Source organism: Cygnus atratus, chromosome 2 (genome assembly GCF_013377495.2).
Source record: "Cygnus atratus isolate AKBS03 ecotype Queensland, Australia chromosome 2, CAtr_DNAZoo_HiC_assembly, whole genome shotgun sequence".
Lineage (NCBI taxonomy): Eukaryota > Metazoa > Chordata > Aves > Anseriformes > Anatidae > Cygnus > Cygnus atratus.
Genome location: NC_066363.1, coordinates 114,422,516 through 114,429,595, shown reverse-complemented (window position 1 = coordinate 114,429,595; position 7,080 = coordinate 114,422,516). Strand labels below are relative to the sequence as shown.

At 38.1% G+C, this 7,080-nt stretch overlaps 1 non-coding gene across 1 annotated transcript; it reads left to right on the top strand.

Annotated features, from left to right (window-relative positions):
* Window positions 1-6,371: 6,371 nt before the first annotated feature.
* On the top strand, window positions 6,372-6,451 carry LOC118251304 (small nucleolar RNA SNORD66). Its single transcript, XR_004779749.1, has one exon. It is a non-coding gene; the product is annotated as a small nucleolar RNA SNORD66 (small nucleolar RNA).
* The last annotated feature ends 629 nt before the right edge of the window (window positions 6,452-7,080 follow it).

Below are 7,080 nucleotides of genomic sequence, written 5' to 3'. Positions count from 1 at the left end.
TACATTATTTTTTTCTAGCAGTAGAAATTATGCGGATACTGGTTCTGCCTGCCTCTGCTCTCATTTGAAATACTGACATTTTTCTTTTCTCTGCTCTGGTGTTTGTATATCTACCTGTTAGAAATCACTTCGCAGTACTGGAAAGTAACAGCATCTGTCACATAGTGTTTTCAAGATATAAAAAAATCTAACCAGTCAATTTGAATGAATATTTGAATTTAGCAACACAATATGAAATTCTTAGTGAAAATTCTCCTGGAAGATAATACAATTTCAGTCTGAATCAGGAATGAGTAATGATTTCACACAAGAGGACATCTGAAGAACTTTTCATCCTCCAATAGCATTGCAAACATCAACAAATCAATTAAATATGTGTTTAAGGAAGGTGTCATTATGCCTGTTTCATGATGCAGATACTTTATTACAGGAAAGAGAAATATATATGAGCAATTACATGAGCTCTTATTAGGATCAGGAAGGCTGGACTTTTAATGCTGTGTTTAGTCCACTAAACTACACCTGCCATAAAAAATTGTGTCTGGTTATTAAGGGCTATCCCTACACAGAGACAGGTTGACTGGGTCACTGGACAGGATGCTCTGGTATGGCTACAGGCCACCAAAGACTGGCTTCCTCTTTAGGCAAGGAAGTATCCTCTCCCTCTCAGTAAAAACAATATTTAGCCACTTAACTTTATTAGGTGGTTATAGCACCCATGAATAGGAAAACAGAAACTGTTTCTGTGTTTTGTGGCTTTACAGGATTATTCAGCCATTTGGGAAGATAGAATCTGTGCTGGAATACCAATGTGCTTAATACTTTTGATACCCATAAGAAAGCTTTGTATGATTATATATATATATATATATATATTTTTTTTTTTTTTTAAGAGAGTGAAAATAAAGTTGAAATAAAATAAGTAACACTTTTAAAGCCAATTCTGATTCCAGGTGTGATTTTCCCCTTTGTTCAGCTAGTGCATGATCTTGGCTATTTGTACCAGATAATAAGGTCACAAAGAACTCTTCCTGCCTTTTCAGTGATTAATTCATTTCTTCCTCAGTTTCCAAAGCTTGAGATCTATGCACTATGCAATTGGGAAAATATTATGTTACTACCTTTTGGATGGCACTTTCCGTAATTATTTAGAAGACTAATCTATCTTTATGTTACTTTTTCAGTTCAACAATATGATATAAAAATAATTCAAATAATAATAGCCCTATTAATTTAATTTTCCTTCAGTTTTTATGTATATGCTTTCCTCACTATGCTACAGATGGATTTTCTGCAAGAGTACAGTTTTCTTGAAATTCTACAGAAAACAATAAGTTCAAAAAGATTCTTCATCATTTTGTCAAAACAACTGTTTAAAGTGACATCAGCTTGGAGAAGAAAGGAGTTACCTGGAATCTGAGGAACAGATGCAGGAGAGTGGCTTGAACCATCAGACCAAGGGTTCATCTGATCAAACAGAGTCTTGTCATAGATAGAGAAATAATGTTATCTGAAATAAATAAGAACTTTAAATACTTTAAATACTTGTTTTTGATATCATTTACTTGATTTTAAGTATTTGGGTTTTGCACGTGATGTAAGATTTGTGAAAGATGCAATGCTTAAGATGGTTTTAACGAGAAGGATTAGGAGGTCTCCTATCAACTGAGCTGTTAATATAGATTTTGATGACAACCTGCAATCTCCATTAGCTAAAATGCAAAGTGTTATGAGACTTCATATGGATGGTGGTCTGAAAATTAATCACAGACTATTAGGTATTCTACATTAATTATTAGCTCTTTTCTGTTCAGTAAAACCAAGTCACTGAAAAATATACATGTGTAGAAGTAGTATCTGTGACTTGGTATCCTACCTTTAGTGATACTTTTTTCTTTTTTTTTTTTCAAATATCCAGTAGTAAAAGGCTAGACTAATCTGTAACATATGTTAAGTAAGGAGGTTAGATATAACTTTCCTGACCTTGGGCTCTAATACATGTGGACTACAATAAATTGCATGCCTGGTAACTCCATTTGGATGGGTGTGGATAAAGTAAATGCTAAATAAGTAGTGTTTATAATAGCCTATATATTATTTAGTGTAAATAACTCTAAATAAACAGCATATAAAACAGCAAAACAAGATGACACAATTTGCTACTGTTGTTGTACACAGCACATAAATCATTCCTTCCTCTGCAAAAAGGGAAAGCAGGGAGAGGAAGAGGCTGCAGAGAACTTCCCAGGGACACAGTGCCTCCTGAGGGTACCCTAAGGTGAGCTAGAGCTCACTGCCATGCCTGGCTCAGAGATATGACCTGAAATATCTGTCAAACTAGTATGGAAATAGGAGCAAGGAGCAGATCTCATGTGAAAACATTGGAACATGTGTAGTTCATAGGTGCATACATGAAATTAGAGACAGAAGATCAGAATGGGAGAAATACTGTAGACTGAAGTCTTCAACTGTAACTGGAAATTTCCAGTTTTCTTTTAAAGTTGTGTGTTTCAGAGGGGAGAGGAGGTAAAAAAGAAACACTTCAGAAAGAGAAACTGTGGGCTATATAAATACACAGTGTTTTCAGGAACTTTGGAAGAATTTAAGGAGCTAAAGCTGGTAAATAAGAACCAGAAAGTTAATGTTTTCATGAGCTTCTGCAGATGACACACCTTATTTTAACTGATTATTATTCAAACCATGAACTATGAAGATAATTGCTTTCCTGGCCAAATGACAAAGGAATTCTTATTTCCAGTATATGCCCTGTTGAATGCCGAAGGCATTGTACATGCTAAGGCTAATGCTTTGCTGTATAATAGAAACCTACTGATTAGTAGTTCTCAAGCTTAATTTGGTTATGGTATGATAAATTAGGGAGTGTCTTTCTAAGTAAAACTGACATAATGTTTTTTTTTTTTTTTTTTTTTCCCACTGGAACTAGAATAAATCTGTGCTTCCAATACACCAGCTCCAGAAAAGTTAATTACATTAAAATTAAATCATCTTTTGCATTCAATACATTTGGAATTAAAATAAAATAAAATAAAATGATTCTATTCTTCTTGTGCTTGAGTACTGTGACTGTCTAATTGTTTTCCAAAGTCACATCAGGCAACATGACTACCAGGCTCACGTGTGGCTCCTTTGTCTATACTTTTCCTCAGGGGAAATTATATTTTTTTCTTTACATTCTGCTAATGCTAATGCTTTTATTTGTCAGAAGCCAAAGAAGAATGCTTTTAATGACTGGACTTCTGAATGGGATACTCACTTTTCTCTAGTTTGTACCCTAGCAAAGGAAATTCAATACATTTACCTGGGGGAGGTTTCCAAGAAGACTGATGCTGGAGTGTCACTGTAAAGTGACTGTATTGATGGCGTCTCACCAGTAGCTGAGGGTAAGAGAACTTAATATCTCCTGCTGAAATGAGACTGGGCTCTTTGTTTTGGGAAGCATCCATAAAAGAGAAAGGGGAAAGTGTTTTTACATCTCCTGGATCTTGGACCTAAATGCAACTGCCTAGCAATCAGCCAAGACATGAAAGCACATGCAGCTGGCCGTTTAGTTTATCTGGATATGTATAGATTTATTATTCTTGATAAGGATTGATGAGTTTTGAATGCTCGTGAAAAGTATACCTGTTTGATCCAAATCAAGCTTCCCCTTGGAATATGATTTACAACAGGTTGGTCATGAGCCAGCTGTGTGCCCTGGTGGCCAAGAAGGCCAATGGGGTCCTGGCGTGCATTAAAAGGAGCGTGGCCAGCAGGTCAAAGGAGGTGATCCTCCCCCTCTACTCTGCCATGGTCAGGCTTCACCTGGAGTACTGTGTCCTGTTCTGGGCTCCCTGATACAAAAAAGACAGGGATCTCCTGGAAAGAGTCCAGCAGAGGGCCACAAAGATGATACGGGGCCTGGATCATCTCCCCTATGAGGAAAGGCTGAAGGACCTGGGTCTGTTCAGCCTTGAGAAAAGAAGACTGAGGGGGGATCTTATCAATGTTTGTAAATACCTGAATTGTGGGAGACAGAGGGATATGGCCAACATCTTTTCAGCGGTTTGTGGGGACAGAACAAGGGGCAATGGCCACAAAATGGATCACAGGAAGTTCCGCACCAACATGCGAAAGAACTTCTTCACAGTGAGGGTGACGGAGCACTGGAACAGGCTGCCTGGGGAGGTTGTTGAGTCTCCTTCTCTGGAAATATTCAAGACCTGTCTGGATGCCTACCTGGGCAACCTGCTCTAGGGAACCTGCTTTGGCAAGGGGGTTGGACTCAATGATCTCTGGAGATCCCTTCCAATCCCTACGATTCTGTGATTCTGTGATTTACACAGCCTTTGATTTTGAGGCTGTGAGAAAAAACAAGAGTTTGGGAAGTGAATCCAGCTTAATCTGGTGGGGCTGGACAGTCACATATCCATAAATCTACAGTGGACAGAAGCCTCGACACCGTAGGTAACCACAGTAAGGCCCTGAGGACTGCTCAGCTGAGTTGATGCCGAGGAACCTGGTGGACACCAGAGGACCATGCACAGTGACTTGGTATAAAAACTTTCGGGATTACCCTCATCCATCAGTTATCCCTGGACAGGGTTAAATAATTTGATGTGTAGTAATCTGTCTAGAGTACACTGGAGTACTTTCTTAATTTATATGTGCATGTGGTATCATTTACTATCTGCCATCTCTATTGCAATGGATCAGCCCCGGAAAAACAGTATGACTCCATGGCTAGATTCATGATCCCCTGGCTGGTTTCTGCATCACTTCAGAAAAGAACTACCCCACTTTTCCCCTTCTGTCACATGCTTTTGCCTTCCTATATCTCAACCTTTCCAATCATCTGCTGTCTACCTACCCAGAGGTATATCAGGTGAAGTCTGCAGTCTCTCCTGTGAAAGGCATGGGTAGCAGAAAGTGCTTTTTATTTCCTTTCCTTGTGCTGGTGTGCTGGAGGTACCCTAAACAAGTTTTGAATAAACGTTCCTAAAGCATAAGGACAAGGAGTCAAATTACTACTAAAAATATTCAAAATGCATGCCAAAACAAATTATGAAACATGCAAAAAATATTTGTGCAGGCAAATAAGGGGCTTTATAGGCATCATAGTAGGAGGGAGAAACTTTACACCATCCTCTGTGACATGATTGCACTGTGGTGGGCATGTGGGAGTAGTTACCAAAGATCAAAGGTCATATTTCAACAAAGGAAAATAATAATGTATTCATGCACACATTTATTATTCCCACTTAACTGGAAGATAAACATAACAGTGATTTATACATTTTATGGATTCTGTCTTTGTATTTGCAGGTCACAGTGAGAACCCATAGACATTACACGACAGACTCCACCTCAAATTTATTATCCCAAGAGAATAGTAAGGCTTATATTATGGGAACAAGGTGACTATTAAGTGTTCTTACCATTGGAATGTTGCTGGCCTAATATTATAAGAATATCAAAATAAAATGGAGTCAGTACTTAAATCAGTGATATTTCTGTTATGGAGGCTATAAGTCATACTTTTAACAGCATGCACTTGTATAGGTATTTCAGCTTGGCTTCTCTAGAAGACAAGTATTTTCTTGAGGAAGATATCATAGAATCATAGAATATTCTGATTTGTAAGGGACCCACAAGGGTCATCAAGCCCAATTCCTGGGTCCCCAGAGGACCATCCAAAAAATCAAACTCTCTGAGAGCATTGTACAAACACTTCTCGAACACTGGCAGGCCTGGTTCTGTGACCACTGCCCTGCGGAGCCTGTTTCAGTGCCCAACCACCCTCTCAGTGAAGAACTTTCTCCTGACATCCAGCCTGAACTGCCCCTGTCATAGCTTCAAGCCATTTCTTTGGGTCCTATGCAAAGACATATCAGAGAGTTATTTGAATTTTATTAATTGTTTTAATAAGCAAGTTATTAAAAGTGTGAATGAAAAAAGAAGAGAGAAAGAAATATATGCCAAAATGATAAATCCATTAAAAGCAGAACCTTTTTCCAGTCACAGAAATACGAAACAGTTGAAGTGGGAAGGGACTTCAGGTGACTGTCTAGTCCAACAAGGCTCAAGCAGGGCCACCTAGAGCAGGTTGCCCAGGACATAGTATTATCCTAGTTGTTTTACTTTATCAAGAAAACATAACTTCATGCTGCTATTAGATCTATTATCTATTTGACTTAACTTTCTGTAAGATTGGAAGTTATAGGTGGATTTTAGGAAGGATGTATCATCTACCCTGTCAAAGTACATAGAAAATACTATCTGACATTCTTTCTGGATAAATATTTTAACTATGAAAGTACCTCTACACATGCTTAGAAAACTATTCAGATTTATACTCAGCAGTAAGACACAGATTCTACTGATGACTTTCTAAAATTGCCATGTGGCTAACGGCCACAGGACACACATAATGAAGCCTGAGTAGCTGAGAGATAGAAGAATTCAGGATGTTACTGTACATCCCAGCTGCCCAACCTTCCATTTTGGGCACAGCTGGTGTGGGTGTCCACCTGAGCTGCAAGGTCACCCAAAGTCCCTGCTGGCTTGCTTCCACCCCACTCATCACACTGATTTAAGCCCATTTCTTTCTCTTTCACTTTTGGGCCCAAATTTGGTAGAAATTATTAAAGAATTGCAGTGATTCAAATATTTGTTACTGGTTGAAGAAGGAATGGAAAGGTTGCAATGAAGAGGAAGAACAGGAACAATTTATTGTTTCAAACAAATAAGACTGTGAAAAAAAAAAAAGACACAACAAAGAACCTTTGCAGCTCTATTGCACCTTGAAACCAAACCTTTCTTAGTTGGAGAGTCCTGAGTTGGATTATCAGAGTTGGATAAATTTATTGTCCTTGACAAACATAAAAAGGAAACCGAAATCAAAACAAGGTCACATTTGACATTCAGAAAAACATCTCAGAAAGTGTCTACTAGTTTTTATCATTACTGTTTTATTTGTGTCACAAATAACTGCACAGTACTTCCAAAAGATCAAATTCTCACTTCTAAGCATTCTCCTTATGTTCTGAATATATGACACCTGAAATACCCATAATCTGCCAT